This window comes from Spea bombifrons, chromosome 1 (assembly GCF_027358695.1).
Source record: "Spea bombifrons isolate aSpeBom1 chromosome 1, aSpeBom1.2.pri, whole genome shotgun sequence".
Taxonomy (NCBI): Eukaryota; Metazoa; Chordata; class Amphibia; order Anura; family Pelobatidae; genus Spea; species Spea bombifrons.
This window is the reverse complement of record NC_071087.1, coordinates 25,917,386-25,935,651: the sequence shown is the minus strand read 5'-3', so window position 1 is coordinate 25,935,651 and position 18,266 is coordinate 25,917,386. Positions and strand designations below refer to the sequence as shown.

Below are 18,266 nucleotides of genomic sequence, written 5' to 3'. Positions count from 1 at the left end.
CAAAAGGAAAAAGTGATACTATATCTTTTTGGGAGTTGTTTTTTACTTTTACAATTATTTATATAGGAGTGGTTATGTAGCGCTTTAAATCACTGAAATAAAACAGACAAAGCACAAGGTAATGCCCTTGTTTGCATTATTTGTTGTGGGTTTTGATCAAGTCTGATCATTCTTTTCTAATAGTAAGTTTATTTGTAGCACAATGTTCTATGGACGACATTAGGTGATAGTTTATAATCCTGATTTTCCACATTATATTGCACAGTTATATTGCAGAATGTTAAGCGGCATCCGTTCACATCATTAATCAGCAGAGAGTTGTCTGATTAATCCCACAGAACGATAAACAGGTAGTTGTTGAAGAAGGGCCATCTGCATTGTTTTGGGCTACATATTAAGTAAACCATATAAACGGATAAATTCCCATTAAAGTACTTTAACAAAGTATAGGCGGGGAGTTTATTTCAGAGGAGAAATGTTAGAACAAGAGGACATTACAGTAATCTAAAACTAGGGGGTCAGAGGCTGTGATATAAGAAAGTTGTACTTTCCTGATAGGATGGTAGATAAATATGACATCATTCCAATATAAGGGGTAGAGATTGAAACAACGAGGGAATTGGGAATTTTACCCCTTCAGCGCCAGGGGTTTTTCATAACCTAAGAACTAAAGGGTTTTAATTTGTCATTTTTACTACGTTTGTTAAGCTAAGATTCCCCTTTTCCATGTTTGATGAACCCACACACATTATACATTTCTTTATATTAGTTATATTTCTTTATTTTCCTCATTTTTCCTTCGTTTGGCCCTCTCCTCTCCATCTGCCTGTGCTGATCATCCAGTAGGGAAGCAATCATAAATCCCAGCAGGGTCCACAAAGACCCTGCCGAGTCTCTCCTGTCCTTGAGTGAACTTCCAGTGCGCATCATCATTGATAACCACAGGAAAGGAATGCCCGTGATTGGGTATTCCTTGTATAATGTTGTACTGGCGCTAGCGCCACGCGATGTTACACAAGATCAAAAGACAGCCCAATCTCCTGTGTAGCGGCAAGGAGATGCCCCTGCCTCTGCAGCAAAGTCATGCGTTATGTCCTAATGGGCATCACGACACAGCTTTTAAGGACCTACCTGTATGTCCTAAGAGGAGCAAAGCGGTTAAACACACATGGTATTGGCATAAAGCTATCACAAATCCTAACACCTAGGACTTAACGTCAGAGTCTTTTTATTATAAAAAAATGGGCCTGACGGGTTCATTTCAAGCCTCAAATTCTATCCCACCAATTAAATAAAGCTTCTACATTTGGTTACTCAGTTTTGAGGAACACCCTTTCTGGAGGCTACGTGCAAAATATTTACATTTTAATTATTTTCCTTTCACTAAAAAGGACAGCAAGAGCATTAGTCCTATTCTAAAATACTGTGTTTTCCCTTCAGGGTTATCCTACTTTAAATGAATTATTCCGTTCAGCTGATGAATTTTCATTTTTTTTTTGTTTCACTAAAAAAAAAAAAAAAAAAAAAAAAAAAAGAGAAAAAAAGTTTAATGTTCGAGAACAGAAAAGGGGGAGAATGGATGGCCCCACGGGCATTAATCATTTTAACAATACAGTTAGCAAATAGTGGGTATGTAGCCTGAGTCGGACAATATGAATTCACTTGGGGTGGGGTGAACGTGCATGACAAGCAGCTTAAAACACAAACATATCCCAAGGAAGGATTCAAGCTCTTGTCAATGGCCACAAAAATAATTTAATTGTTTTTCTGGTGAGGATATCTGCATGAAAAGGGTTACTGCTGCCAACAAAAGCTCAGACTGATAGTTTTATGTTTTTGGTATGTCACAAACTAGACCACATACTAACGTTTTATCTCCTACATTCAAAGGGCAATAGATCTGCAGGCAGACAGAGTCTGAATTAAAGTCTTAAATCTCATCCTAAAATAAACGAGTAAATAAAAATGAGTAAGACAAGACAACATAATCTGCAGACAATTTGCATTAAATCTTTCTCCATTCTTTCATTTTGATTTGTTTTATACCTGCAGCTAAAAAACAGACTTTTTCCTCCTTTTAAGTAGAACTCAAGGGAAGTATTTTCTGCCACAAAAAAAAAAAAAGTCATGGGCTTTAAATCTCAACATGATGAACCCGTTCCCAGCTGGAGGTGTGACCGGAGTTGTAGTCAACTGAATCTGCCATGTCCCAGTCTGCAGTAGCAGAATATTGCAGCAAGGAGCCAAAATGTGTTTGTTTTTCCCCATATTGTCAGAAAACTAAAATGTGTTTAGGAGAAACTGACAAATGGAGTGGAAGAATGTATCAGAGCCCCGGAATGATAAGAAAATAAACACCATAGCTAGAATATAAAAGAATATGTTTTGTCATGTTTGTTAAGCCAATCTGAATAAGTTTTAAGAAATTCAAGAACTTACCAATAGAAAATATTAATTAAATAACTTATGTTTTTTTGTATGAATTGATTCAAGTAAAAAATGTAAAAAATTAAGAATTCCTGATGTTATCCTCTCTTTGGCTTGTGTTAGAATAGCTGCCTATGACCGTCAGTGGATGATGGGAGTAACAGTACGTTGCATTTGGGTTGATGCCCATGAATATGAATGTTGCATATGAATGATGCCGGTCTCTGCAATGTTAATTAAGCGCTACGATAAAGCGTGTTTGTGTACCAGTACGACTGACCTTTGCCAATATTAGTAAGCCACACATCTGAGACCTGATCCATTAAATAACTACAATAAGAACTTGCATGAAACCAGAACAACTACAATGAAACACTTCACTTTCCATTTTCCGTTTCTCATTTACTAAATATTTGATTACATGGCAGGCTGTGCAGCACTTCCAATACATAGTAATGAGGAATGCAATTATGTCTGGATATAACCTGGTCCCAGAATAAACAGCTTTAGCCTGTAATTGGTTTTATGTTTGGATGGAATCAGAGATTTGAATTGGCCAGGTCTTCCCTTGTAATATAAGGGTTTTTTGAGGACAGACCGAGACAGTTTTGTCATACAAAACACTTTAATTTGAGACCAGGTGGTCACCCTACTCGCAACAAAAGCCAGCACACTGTGCAACTTGAAAGTGGCGCAAATGTTTTCTACGGCATCAGGATATTGTACTAAGAACAGACTTCACAGACGATGTGATTCCATAAAGGACAGATATAGGAGGCTATGAAAGCTCCATGCAAGGCACTATATTTCTCTTAAGGAGGCTTCCAGGCACATCACAATTTACAACCAATCTTCACTTGTCCAGCTCAAGGTAGCATAAAAGATAATGGAACAGAAGCAGAACGAGTGTAGTGAAGTGTCAGAGCCTGATGGAAGAGAGAGGCTGTTACTTTTTAATAAGGTGGGGGTGTTGGGGTTTGGAGATTAAGTCAGGTTGGCATAGAGGGCATTGATTTTACAGTAGTCCATACATTTAACCCCTTCGGGAGCAATGAGCGGCTAAAATTTGCTGTGCGGGACTCTATTGAGCTTTTGGTCCTGTGACAGCCCAGGCTTTTAAAAACTAAGTCCAAAAGCCAGGCGTTATAAGCAATTTTGCCGATTACGAATATCCGCATAGTGGAACTCACTCTGTCAATATGAAAAGGGAAGAGACTCAAGATGCAAAAATGATTGTATCCTGTAGGACATCAATTTAAAAAGGGCTACAATGTACAGCACATTTACTGTAACGTCCAATACATTCCATCCACAGAAAAGGGACATGAAATTATCCTATCTGGTTAACATGTACAACATATAGAAGGATTTCATATCTCTACCTTGAAGCTGTAGGTGAGGAAAAAAAATAAAAAAATGAATATATATATATATATATATATATATATATATATATAAAATTTTATATATCTTTATATTTCATTTTAAAGATTCCATGCCTAAAAACTATTCAGTAACCGTATAAACTTTCCTGTGGTCCATACAGGACTAAAACTAATAAATGCAAAAATATTCCAGTTCCATTTACATTTTTTTGTATAATAATATATTTATATAAATTTAAATGCCAGTAAGTGCTTTAGGGTTACGCGATCGCAACAACGAAGGTATCGGCCCACGCATCCCAAGTGAAATATTCTCCTTACAAAATAGAAACGAGCTGGGTTTTTAGGCAGAATACATCATCAAAAATACAGAGGGGCTTACTTACTTCACAGAGCAACGTAATGCTATGCCGTTACACTTCTGTGGCGCTGCCAATTCCTAGGACAATCCATACTTTTGTTCTGCGCATTTCTAAAACGCCATAATCTTTCTTCCCGTTAGAGTGACACACACGTCTTTCCTAAGGAGCTATCTTTCTGAAACTTGCTGAAGGCCTGCTGTTTTACCGGGACCAGGGCAGCTTTAGAGAAAGGACTATAAGCTTCACTTTAAAAGCTGGAATAACATATTTTCTTGTGAGTTCACTTTGACATTTTGTAACACAGAGCCATGAGGCCAGTAACCTTTCCATAAATTTCAGATGATGCACTGCATGTATGAACATGTAAAAAGCTTCTCTTCTAGAAGCCCAGTGCAGGAAATGCCAGATGGAAGAAATTAATATATTCTAGACAGGATTTTTATTCTTACAACATGAACTGTCTGTGAGTCTCAAAAAAAGACATCGACATAGAAGAGGCTTTAAATATAATTATTACTATAATAAAAAGCCACCCTTAACTTTCCTAGCTCGTAGATCAACTCTCTTTGTGTTATAATTTACTTTTTTTGTTCCACTGGAAGCAAGTTTTTCTGCTTACAAGCCAAGAAACTTCAGAATTTGCAAGACCACACAGAACTAACGCTTTCTATGTTTTAAAGGGCCAGTTGGCACTCATTCTACTAGTGCCCTAATACTTGAATTGAGCAAATCTGTAAGTGATATTTTCCAATCTCAGAGGAGACTATCCTCACGCAAACAGATTCTGGCTTGAATACCAACAAGTAGCAGCACTGATAGTAAGTAGTTAAGACAAGCCCTGATCCCACCATATAGGCAACCAAGAACATTGCGTGTTACACTCAGCCCCGCCAAAGTTTTGCTAGAACCCCTGGGGACATCAAGGGAGAAGTGAAGATAAAGGATCACAGATCATCAAAGAGGGGCAATATAGTAATTAGTATGAAACAAAGTATATACGTATGGCTGCCATTATACTTGGTTTCCAATGTCCTAGCTATCCATCTATGATAATAAAAAAATACTGCTTAATATACAGAAGGCATCTTAAAAAAACATTTAATTAACCCCTTAACGACAATCCCCGTACATGTACGGGGTTGCCGTGCAACGTGTTAACGACAATGCCCGTACATGTACGGGCTGCCGTTAAATAGCTGCATCGTCGCGATCGCGGCGTTTTTTAACAAAAAATCCCCATATTTTATCATTTTTTTATAGTAAATTAGATGATATGATAAAATGAATGGTATCTAAAGAAAGCCCTGTTTGTCCTGGAAAAAACAATATATAATATGTGTGGGAGCATGAAATGAGAGAGAAGAAAATCACAGCTAAACAGTAACACTGAAAAACGTTAAAAGAGACATTGTCCCGCAATATACTACGAGTAAAAACCCCTATTGTCCTTAAGGGGTTAAGAAATTACATTCCCACAACTCTATACTGTAGATAAAAAGAAAATCATCAGGGATGACTCTTGCACATGAAAAATTCACAAGTTCTGGCAACGTAACCACAACTAATCAATGTCCTGAGGAAAAGTCCGTTCAGAAATCAATGCTAAGAGCAAATTTCTCTTGTGTGACTAAGAGATGCTATTGGCAAATGTTATGTTAAAAAATGTTGTCTTCTTATTTACACATTTATTCTCAGCAAAAGCCAAAACAATTCTGCCTTTTTCAACTTTTCAAAACTTTGTTGTGTTTTTTTTTTTTTGTAAGCATTTCTAGGTATGTAGTATTTCCATTTTTTTGTCCTTTTCTAAATAATTTGAGCAGGCCCACTTGCTAATATGTCCTTGAGACTTGGCTGAAAAAGCAGCAGCAAACTCATATATTCACAAATGCTAGCGCACTTTCACACTTGCAAAGAAAAGAAAAAAAAAAGTCAACTTGACAACAACTGTGAAAGCTGAAAAGAGTAACCAACTCGTGTTGCTTGCAGTTCAGAATCAGAATCATTGATTACATTCATGGAAAAAAAAAATCTCCAAATAAATCTAAAAAAAAAAAATCATAAAGGAGTGTGTACATATACTCCAGTGCATCAGCGGCCCCAAGTGGATGGAGGAGGCATTTCCTTTCAAGCCAGTGGAGTATGCAGGGCATTCATTATTCACTTGGGGCCACTCGAGCAAAGAAGTATACATACACAATCCCGTGTTCAGTGGTCATTTTAGAATCTGCAGCCTTTGGGCTATGAAGCATCATTATCTTTTCTTTTTTTTCTGTTTAAACATCTTTTTTTTTTGTTTATCATCTCTGGAGAGTCCCTTAAATTAAGTGTTAATGTCCACCCCTCCCCCTACAGTGCCAAGAGAGTAGACAGTGATTTTTACTCCAAGAAACCGAACATAAATTGATAAAACAACCATGATAGCATTCAGAAGCTTGTTAGTAATGCTACTAGTCAGGTAGAGTAATACTCCAGGGAGCTCTTCTGAAAAGGACAGAGAATTATGACCCGTAATAACAGGTTGAATGCAAAGAGTAAAACAACATTTATAATTACATTCAACAGAATAATATCGTTTAACCACAATGGCAATATTGGACATTTGTGATTTTCATTTTTAATACGTACACATTTGGGGGGGGGGGGACAGGATAAGCCTCATAAAAAAGAGTAAAATAAAAACGCACTTGTATACACATATACGAACAGCTAAAACAAAGAAAGTGCAATCACTGCAGATAAGTTCTGACATGGAGTTTTACAGTGACTACTCATCATTGTGCAAACTGTCTGAGAACTTTAATCCTGCAGGTCCTGTAGCTGGCAGTGACAGACAGAGAGGAACCAAGAGTTGGAATTTTGAACAGGGCAGGATTTGCAGGCCAATTAAGTTGCAATTGGTAAATTGATTTTCGACAACTCCATTGTTTTCCCCAGACAGAAATTCCTTTTGCGCTTTATGACTCAGGAACATCAGGGACAACAATTAAAGAGCAAAACCAACTGCTAGAACTTCAGGGAATTAAAATGAAAGGATAAAAAGAAGCAGAACAGGTGTTATTTCTTTAACAACAGAAAACGCGGTTTATTGGAAGAACAGTAAAAACAAAAAAAAAATGAAACAATGGAGCATTTTCTTGTAACTCGTCCTAAATCGAATAAATCGAATAAATCAAAATATATTGATATTACATATATTATTTAGCTAGAGTTTATGATTGGCTCATTGTCATTTTCAAAAGTGACAGTAGTCAATCCACAAGACTATAAATAAATGTCTAATTTCTGGGATAAAAGAGAGGCTGAAAGAGTGAAGCACCAGTAAGAACATGTTAGGACACAACAAAGGACTCCGTTTTAAAGATGAGCAGATGGTACTATGTGTTATTCAAGAGGAAGTGAAGCCCTAAATATCTTGCATACCTTTTCACAAGCACTGAACAAGTTGTGTCTATAGAAACCTAAGCCGGGGTTAATTGTGGCAGAATACGAGCATAAGCCAAAATGAATGTTTTCAGTGTCGGGAACCATGTACGCTTTCAACTAAATGTTTGTAGCACCGCAGGAAAAGACCTCCTGTCATCTACTGCGACTCTCACAAAAGCAGGCAAGGGTGGCAAAACGTACACAAGTAATTTACTTCGCTGTACAGAATCCAACTCTATTCTCCACATTTTTTTTTTTTAGTATCCAAGGTACATAATAAAGCAAGTCTTGCGACATGATGGGAGCTCTATCAAGGGAAAATGACAGAGTGACTTTTATGGATGCTGAAATTGTTCTAATAAAAAAAAAACCAAAATACACTTCAGATGACAAATCATTTGGGAAACCAAATGCCTACCCCAACAGCAAAAAGGTACATTAATACTATACTGCGCAACAGCTAAGAAATAGGTCTCCGGATTAACCAGTAATCAATATAGATCTAAAAAACCACTTTATGTCTGTGCCATTTTGTATTTCTAACCTTTAAAATACGAGATTTCCTTTATATTTATTTGATACAAAAATTATAACAGTTAAGCATGCTAATAAATTCTGCATTAAAGTAGAAAGACAATAACAGATGCTGTCATGAATTATAAATAGATGAATGTCCCTGACACCAACAGACTTCTGGATTCAGATTCTTGTCAGGTATGATTACCTGAATTTACCCCCAAATGTCCTTGCTCCGATTGTTAGTAAATCAAGCTGTTCAGACACACACTGACTCACAGGAGGATTGTACTCACAGGGAAGCCATAAAAGACCTTACACAGGATTCTATTCAGCTGTCTTTTTGTTTGTTTTTTTAAGAAAAAAAACTGGTAACTGGGAAAAATATATATTTTTCAATATAACTTATGAAGCTCCAATGTAATATATATATATATATATATATATATATATATATATATATATATATATATATATACTGACCAATACTCCGATATAATATTTGTTGCCTTGCCCCAAGCCTCGCATGTACTTGTGATAATGGTCATGTGCATTAAGCCCACCAGGATCTACTCTGCACCCTTTAACTTTATCCTGGCTACCTAGACAGGCATTGTTCCCTACATAACAGGCATTCTATCAAGGCTAGAGAACACAAAGTAATGAACCCTTAGTGTTGATTTTCAGCAGAATAACACCAGGCTGACAACCTGGTTCCTTTTAGCATCAACCTGGAAAGCACTTCACTTGAAGGATATCAATGTCTTTCTCTGTATCCCTGCTAGAGATTACTGTGTACTATTCAGTTTGTGCAAGATTTTAGTACACGTGGTATCTCATGATCAAGCAGGGAAACTAAGACAATGGAACACTGTGTGGTGGCCTAAAATATTGTAACATGGTACCTTATACTGTATGTTGCAGAATATGCAATGTAAAATTAAATGTATTGGTTGTTAAGTAGAATATCATTATGATAATTAAAGATAATCACACAAGGGTAAGATTTGGTTCTGCAACTGATTTGTATGTTATATTCTAGTCTTGCTATATTGTGAGAGTTAACATTTTTGGGGAATTGGACTTTCTCTGTGCAGGATTAAAAGCACATTTAGTCAAGTTTTTCAAACCCTTCCTAAAATAACACATTCACAGAAGCCTTAGAAATCACCCTGTAGGGCTCCTTTCTAGTCAACAGATTACAAACCAGCAATTAGCATCTGTGAGAACTTTCACAGGTTATTGTTTACCCATGAACATTTCATGACTTGCCAATCTTGGAAAGAGGAAGAATTAATGATCTGAGACCAAGTAACTGAAGAACAATATTCTTGGCAGCTCCGTACCGCTGTTTGAAGTGCCTAGGATTGCCAGTGACAGTCTTTCGTTTTGAGTTTCATGTCCCTAATCTGTCTTTTCACCGGTTAAGAAGGTATGATCTCCACCAATATTGATCCTGTAAAGCTCTAAGATATAGAATTCTAAGCAGAGTACTGGCTGATCCAATTGATACTGATCAATTTTGTACATCAGCTCTATAAGATTTTGTATGGATTGAAATACCTGGAGACAACAGCCAAATTACATCCCTGATTAAGGTCAGTTTAGGGCATATCTTCCACTATTGCTAGTTAAAAGTTAATCCTTAACAGAAAATGCGAACAACTGATTTCTCAACAATTCAACAGCTCCTGTTCAGCTTTATCCGGCCCTGGAGACAAAGAAGAAAGTATCTGATGGTTGTCTCTTATATATATTTCTTATTTTTGTGTTATGCAGGCTATGATTAGCTCAGTTTTTTTAAAGTCATAACAATGGGGTAAATACAGTGCTGCTAAATATGATAGTGAGCATGTAGATTAAATAATGATAATAATGGAAGCTGTGAATTTCTTGACAAATGAAAGATCTAGGCAGTCGTCCAGAGACCGATTTAGTCCAAGAGTAGCACCATCAAAGGGCAGCACAGATCACTATGATTTGTTTACTCTGATGGTAGAAGTATTCTAGGTGATCATGTCTAAAACCTCTTAAATCTCTTCACTATTCATCTGAACAAGGGAGAAAATAACACATTGGTACTTCTTTGCTCTGGGGAAGGGGGCTTATAAAAAGGATTATATTGCTCGCTCCCTTGTTCAAGACACAGGTACACAGGATACATGCATTGCGGGAGACCCCACCATCGCCACAACCATTACAATTCTTTTAATATCGGATTTCAAGTTTGGAAATAAATGCATCCTTACCTCAACTATACTTAAATGGTTAAACTAAATGTTTGCTTTAGTGTGAAGAAACAAACCTAATGTTTCTAGGCAATAAAACTGCTTTCAAGAACAGCTCTACAGCAACTGAAAGAACACATCTTAATTAGTATTAATGTCACAGTTTAAAAGGCATACTACTGAGAAAGGACATTTTATTTAATCTGTGAAACTATGGCGAATATACAGTGATTAATCCCATTAGAGCTGCACAACTGTGTAAATACCAGCCAGATTTATCCAAATAAGCATTAGTATTCCACGTCATCAGTTTTAAAGATAAAAACGAAATACCCCACTTTCTAGCAGCTATATATTTCCAAATTCACAGATCCCATCTTGGAACGGCCAGTGTAAGTGCCAAAAGAAACTGCAAATTGATCTCCTTCTCAACAGATAACAATGAAAAGAACTTCAAGAACACGATCTTATGACTGGGGTATGCTCTTCATGCGTATATTTAGGTGTTTATCTTTTCATATATCTAATTAAGATGTTATAATACTGAATATTGCACGTGTAGCTTGTATATTGTAACTATTAAAGTGTACCGTGCCGCATGTACTGTAAGTCTTGTGCTTTAAGACCTGCAGAGTGAAATTATATATATATATATATATATATATATATATACACACATACACGCTAAATAAATAAGTCATATTACATGTTGAAATGTATAGCATTAGAAATGTTTCAAAGCACCATGAAAATATAAAAATAAAAAAAAAAATAAAAAAAGGCTGCTACCGAACATCAATAAACAAAACAAAACCAGTGTGTCATCTCTAGCACAGGAGATGGACAAGAGTAATATTTAACCTATTTCACAAAACTAGGTTTTCTAAATAACTTCTATGAGTTTCCTTGAGCAGTATGTCTGGGCTTGGTTAGGCTTCTGCTTTCTTCCTCTTGCGAGCCTGTAAATCTCCCAATCAATTACTTTTACAAGGTTCCTTGTTTGTAAAGAAATTTATGACAACCTAAGGCATAAAGCTTTATCACCATCAGATGGCATTTCTTAGAACTTTAACGGTAAACTGGATTAAATATAATTGGTTATAATAAGGTGAATATTTTGGTGGTAAGACGATGCCAGCAGATGAAAAAGTCATCAAAAACCACTTCCTAACCATAAGGCATTTTTCATCAAATATCTATATATTATTTCACCTCTAAACCTTTAAAAATAGTATCATTAGCCCTTTTTTAATAAACTGTCTTGAGCTTAAAAGTAAAGAGCTTCTCCATCTTGCCATGTGAACTGGTCTTTTTAATCGGAGGCCTTGCAATTCAGATAGTGTGTTCTAAAACATCCATGTCTCGTCACACTACCATGAGGTAACCTCTACACCCACATCTGTTCTGAGTTATGTTGTCAGGTCTGCAAAGTATCTGTCAAAGTGATTGGGAGAGATTATACTCCCCTGTCTACCATATGATTACACATACATATATAGTAACAGGAGCCAGGGGGTCTACCTTTCTCGTAGCAAAAGACAGCTACAAGGTTGGTAGCCGCTCTGCTTTTGAGACCAGAGAAAGGTATGCCAAAGAACCGCACCACTTGTCGCGACACGACAGTCAGGTTAAAAAAAAGAGAATACATTTTATTGGGACTGGGTATAGTTTATATAGTCACTTTCACCAGGGGAAGGGAAACTGACAAACACAGGAAACAGGGATGGTTTAACATAACGAATACATAACACAATGGCATGGATTATGCAGACAACACCAAACATATCTCCTCAGACATTCAACGATGGAGAATACACAACAGAGGTGAAGGGATTAGGAAAGTAACACTTGAACGTAGACTAGACAGTGACTCATTCTTAATTCACAGAGAAATGGAAACAAGAGGTGAATATAAAAATATTACAATTTAACCCCTGTAAGTCAATGTAAATTTGCAGTCCCAATACAGGGGTCCAGCATCTATAATACTGCATATACACACGTACATGTATATACATATATGCACACACAAGAAATCAGAGCACACGCAGCAAATACTCTGTCAGGTCTGATTACCTGAGGCATTACTATTTGCATAAAACACATTTCCTTTCCACCCCTGCAGACAAAGCATTGCATAGACTACTTTACAAAAGAAAGAATGGATATAGTGTATTTTTTGGTAGTAACCGGATACAAAATGCATTCAAACTAGTTATGTTCTGTGTATTGTTATCACTGCTTTGATTTGCTCTGTGTTAGGCCTCCAAGACAGGAGATATAATCGCACAACAGATGAAGGACAAATACAGAATGGAAGGTCTTTTAGTTTTATTTAAAAGGGAACAAACTTGTGACATCTGGCCATTAGGGAAATCATGGTGCCGGCATATACTCTATAATATAAAACAGGATTGGCTGGCGGATAAACATTTAGCCCGCATAGTCTGCCTATTTATTTTCCTGCTTTAAAAGCCTCAAAGCCTTCTTGGCCCTTGGTTTTCTCTTATAGTCAGATAATACAAATACATTGATAGTGACAGCAGAAAAGAACCAACGGACCCATCCAGCTTGTCCTTTTTTTTTTAATCCATCTTTAAAAACAACCAACTGAGCCCCTCCAGTCACCCCCTGAATCATCTTTTACTTTAACTCTTTAGCTCAAATGCACATTCCACGCTTTAGCTTCAAACGCTATAGAACATATTTTTATATTTATTTATTGATCTATATAAACTAGGGCTGCAACTAACGATTATTTTAATAATCGATTAGTTGGCCGATTATTTTTTCGATTAATCGATTAATCGGATAAAAAAATACATTATTTTAAATTGAAGAAAAATTGCAATAAAAAACGTACAATTTACACTTTCATCTCTTTATTGCAATGGCCTCTCTCTCTCTATTCACCTTCTTATTTTACTGACATAATAAAAGCTACAAGAACCCAAACACAGTGCTTCTCAAACTAGGTTTTAATACAAAGTTATTAGTAAATATTAATTCATATGTTAACTATTTTTCATATTTAATAAAAACTGAGAAAAAAGCCTTGTTTAAATTTTTTTATTTACCAAACTGCCCCCAGTTATGCACATCTGACCCCCAGCTTGCCACTCTGCCCCATATATGCCTTATACCTCTTATATGCCAGATTCCACTGTGCCCCCTGATATGCCACTGTGCCCCTGATATGCCTTATACTCCTTATATGCCAGTGATATGCAACTGAGCCCCCTGATATACCTTTTACCCCCAGATTTGTTTTATGCCCCCCTGATATGCCTAATATCGATGTCTTATACCCCCTATATGCCACTGAGCCCCCTGATATACCTTTTACCCCCCAGATATGTTTATGCCCCCTGATATGCCTAATATCCATATGCCTTATACCCCCTATATGCCCTAAAAATTCATAATACCCCCCATACACCACTATAACTCACCCATACACCACTCTGGCTCCTCCCCCTCCCATACACCACTCTGGCTCCTCCCCTCCCATACACCACTCTGGCTCCTCCCCCTCCCATACGCCACTCTGGCTCCTCCCCCGCCCATACACCACTCTGGCTCCTCCCCTCCCATACATCACTTTGCCTCCTCCCCCCATACATCACTCTGGCTCCTCCCATACTCCACTCTGCCTCCTCCCATACATCACGTTGGCTCCTCCCCCTCCCATACATCACTTTGCCTCCTCCCCCCTCCCATACTCCACTCTGCCTCCTGTGAACCTCCGTTTCTGACAAGACACCAGGGAGCCGGGTAGAGAGGCAGAGTGGCGTATGAGAGGGGGAGGAGCCAGAGTGGTGTATTGGAGGGTGGCTCCCATACACCCCTCTGACTCCTCCCCCCTCCCATACACCGCTCTGCCTCTCTACCCGGCTCCGTTACTGAAGGCACTTTCATTGCAGCTTCATAGAAGCCACAGTGTAAGTGAAGTGCAGTAACGGAGTCTGTCTGTGCGATGCAGACCCTCACCGGCCATCAGAGAGGATGATTCTCTGTTAGCCGGTGGGGGTCTGCATCGCACAGACAGACTCCGTCACTCACCTTCACTTACACTGAGGCTTCTATGAAGCTGCAGGGAAAGTGCCTTCAGTAACGGTGCCGGGTAGAGAGGCAGAGTGACGTATGGGAGGGGGGAGGAGTCAGAGGGGTCTATGGGAGGGGGGAGAGAGACGGAAGTGAGAGACCGGCCGACAGTGAGGGGAATCCAGGTCCCCTGCAGCGTTGCGGGGGATCTGGATTCCGGTGTTATAATCCGATCTCTGTTTGAGGTCGGATTATATAAAGAGAGGAGTTTTTCAGAGCATTTGCTCTGAAAAAAACCTCTTTTTATAATCGATAAAAATCGATCCGATTAATCGATGATGAAATTCGTTGACAACGATTTTCATAATCGATTATTATCGATTTTATCGATTAGTTGTTTCAGCCCTAATATAAACCAAATTATGCCATGCAGAAAAGAAGACTACCTGTGGCAAATCTGACTGTACTTAGATATAATTCCCATGGAAAACAGACGAGGAGGTAATTGTATTCAAGAGGAGTGTTCATGCTCAGTTTGATTACTCCCTCGGGTACTTTACGTAGGTGGTGAATTTTACAAATTTCCTGCAGAAAGGCAAGTTCAGTCTCAGACTCTCTTAGATGTGCCTCACCTCCAATCCTCAATCTGACAACTACAACCAGGAGAGGTGGACAAGGTTCAGCGAATAAATCTTATGATACATGTACCATCACTCACGTCAGCCCCAGAGAAATGTTGGCAAGCGACACATGCGTTCTAGGCAAACGTTAACAATAAAGGTTGTGCTGAACTTCCTTCCTAACTGCGATAGTATCTCAGAACGCACATGCTCCAGCACGTCTAGCATAAGGGGGGCAATTCTGCACAGTAGTCATAGACAGGCTGCTAATTCCAAAACCCACAAAGGCTAGTCTCAGTGTAAATTAAACAGTTCATTATTAAATAGACAACCGAACAGGGAAAAAAAATGTATCTAACGTGGGATGGCCAGGTGTCTTAGTTTTAAAACAGTAGGAGATAAATGTAAAAAGATCAAAACTATTTTTTTATTCTGTATTTCAACTGTTATAAAGAGCAAAAGAGCCAGAAGTGTTATAGGCACTGAATTGGGGGATATGTGTAGTAGGTGTGGTAATGGGTAGGGCCCGAGTGAGAAGGAGATGGGACCGATCACCTTAAACGAACAGCCATACAATCAGTCTATCTTTCCCATGACTATATATTATATAATAATGTGTGTATGTATACATATATATATATATATATATATATATATATAGAGAGAGAGAGAGAGATATGTGTGTGTGTGTATATATATATATATATATATATATATATATATACACACATACATACATACATATATATACATATACATATATATATATATATATATATATACACACACACACACACACATATATCTATATATACACACACATATACATACAGTATAGAGCAAGAGCATGCCGTATGGTGCACATGGAGGCAGTTTATCCAGATGTGTTAACAGATGTGACTTAATCTTAATTTTACTGATTGACAGATTTCAAAATGCTTAGAATCATTGTTAGGAAATACAATAGAATCTTTGTGACGAGCTATTAAAAAGTTAAAAAAAATCAGATTTATTTCAGGGTCAAACCACTAATTGAGCTCTCTGGCACATTAGGTTTATAAACATTACTGAATCGGTAATTTCATTGTTACACCTAAAGGTTCAGTTACACGAAATCACAAACCTATCAGTGGCTGTCAAATGACAACGACGCATTAGCTGAAAATTTATAAATGAAGCTTTATGAAATGCAAAAATTGTATGTGACAAAAAAATGTATTGTCACAAAGATTTGGACAGTACTAGATATGAAAGTGTTAAATTCAGCTAAGTAGGTGAATCAACACCTTCAACCCTTTTAGTTTTTAGAATAATGCACTCCTCAGTCATACTTACAAAAATTCTATGGAAAAACCATTCACTTTATGTTGAATGGAGTATGCAGCACCTGAATTTCTGAATATATATGTATTTAAAAAAAATTGCTGCATGCTTTGCAGCCGAAAATTAAACCCATTTCAATGTTGCTTCAACAACCCAAGCACAGCTCATGTAGAAAACGAGTTTACTATACTCAACAAAGCTCTTATCATTTTCTTTTCTCCATCAAACATGCTTCAATCACAACACATTTTCATATATGAATAAGCAATTCCTTTTAGTGCACACCATTAGACCGTTTTGGAGAATACAAAAGACTGCAAAGACCTACGTTTAAATAAAACCTTATTGATCTCGGATATAAACCTTTCAACCATGAAAGGTTTTAACTCAAAGAAACCAGAACCTGAAACAAATATGCATGAGAAACATATTTTGAGGTCTGAACTGGGTTAACATAGTTATTCAGAAATTGAATTGGGTAGAGTCCTTTACATTCTAATCTGACCATTCAATGAATTAAATGCATTTTAATGCATCAGTTTTTCTAACTTTAAGTCATGTTTATGCATCCAAAAATTGTCACATACTTAAGGATACTAGAACAAGAGGCTATAGTCTGAAACTAGACGGTTAGACGTGTAGATGTAACGTAAGGAAGTTTCACTTTACAGACCGTTGTAGATGAATGGAACCTCAAGTGGCGGGGCTAATACAACAAAGAAATATAAAAATACATGGGATAGGCATTGGTAATCTGAATGTAAGACAAGACCAAGAACTGATTAAGGTTTGAGTCTTTACATCAGGAAAAATGGGCGGACTAGAAGGGGCCAAATGGTTCTTTTGTGTTGTCAAATTCTACGTTATGTTTTTAATTCTATATAACGTAACATAGTTGAGAAATAAAAAAGACCTGTGTTTGCATTGTTTACCAAATAATGAAATGTTTAGATTTCTCTTTTAAGGAAAGAAACAGAAATTAAATTCAAACTTCCCAGGCCTAGCTGAAGGGATTGCTACCAGGCCTGAAATATTTCTCACACTAACTTATGATATAGAGAGACCTGGAATGCTCTATCTGATGTTTACCAGTTGGAAGGAAAAGAAGCAGAATGTTTTTTTTGTATATTTGTATGTTCTGTACGTGTGTGTTAAATAAAAAGGCCTTTCTTTCACATCTGGAAATACTCTATATTTGTAGAGGTCAAGATAATATAGCCTCAATCATTCATGTCAGATAGAGAACAAACAGCAACCATTACACAAAGCTTTCTTTGCAAAAGACAAGCTGATATTTTGCACACTTTCCACTGTGTACAAATGACATAAGTGACCTTTAAATTTGTGTGTTCATTGAGCACGTTTTCTAAACCTGGCTCTAGATTGTTCTGAAACATTTTACACTCCGGTACCCCTGTCAGGACTGTATAGAAAATCCATTCCTTCCTTTGATTGTACTTGTGCGACTTCCAACCTCCAAGCTCTTGCTTCTCATAAAGACAGCCTTAATGAAATCCCTTCTCAGAATCATTTATATTTATATATTTAAAAAAAACAAACAAAAAACATTTATCCGAAAATGAATTTCCAATCCAAATTCAAAGTAAATACCATATAAATTCTCTGAATGTTTACCTGACTAATTACATTACAGCTGGATACACTGGTGAGATAATGGGGTCAGCTAGGTCGGTTCATTTGTCTTTAATCATTTTTTACTTTGAGCATTTATTTAATATTTCCTCCGTGAGAAGTGGAAATTAAAATACTAAGAGAGAAAATCTCTGGTGCTAAGAAAAACAAAACTATACAAAAAATACTACAGGTCAGAAAATTCTATGTATTTTGAAGATGGGAACAGAATAATTAAAAGTTGTCAGCTTTTGTTTACATGACTGATCCATCACTGTTTTGCACTATTAGGCCCTTTTCTCTTTC

The 18,266-nt window shown here is 37.1% G+C and overlaps 1 protein-coding gene across 1 annotated transcript in view; it reads right to left on the bottom strand.

Moving 5' to 3' along the window:
• Positions 1-18,266, bottom strand: part of FAT1 (FAT atypical cadherin 1) — a 104,969-nt gene that overhangs the window by 60,934 nt on the left and 25,769 nt on the right. The window lies entirely within an intron of this gene.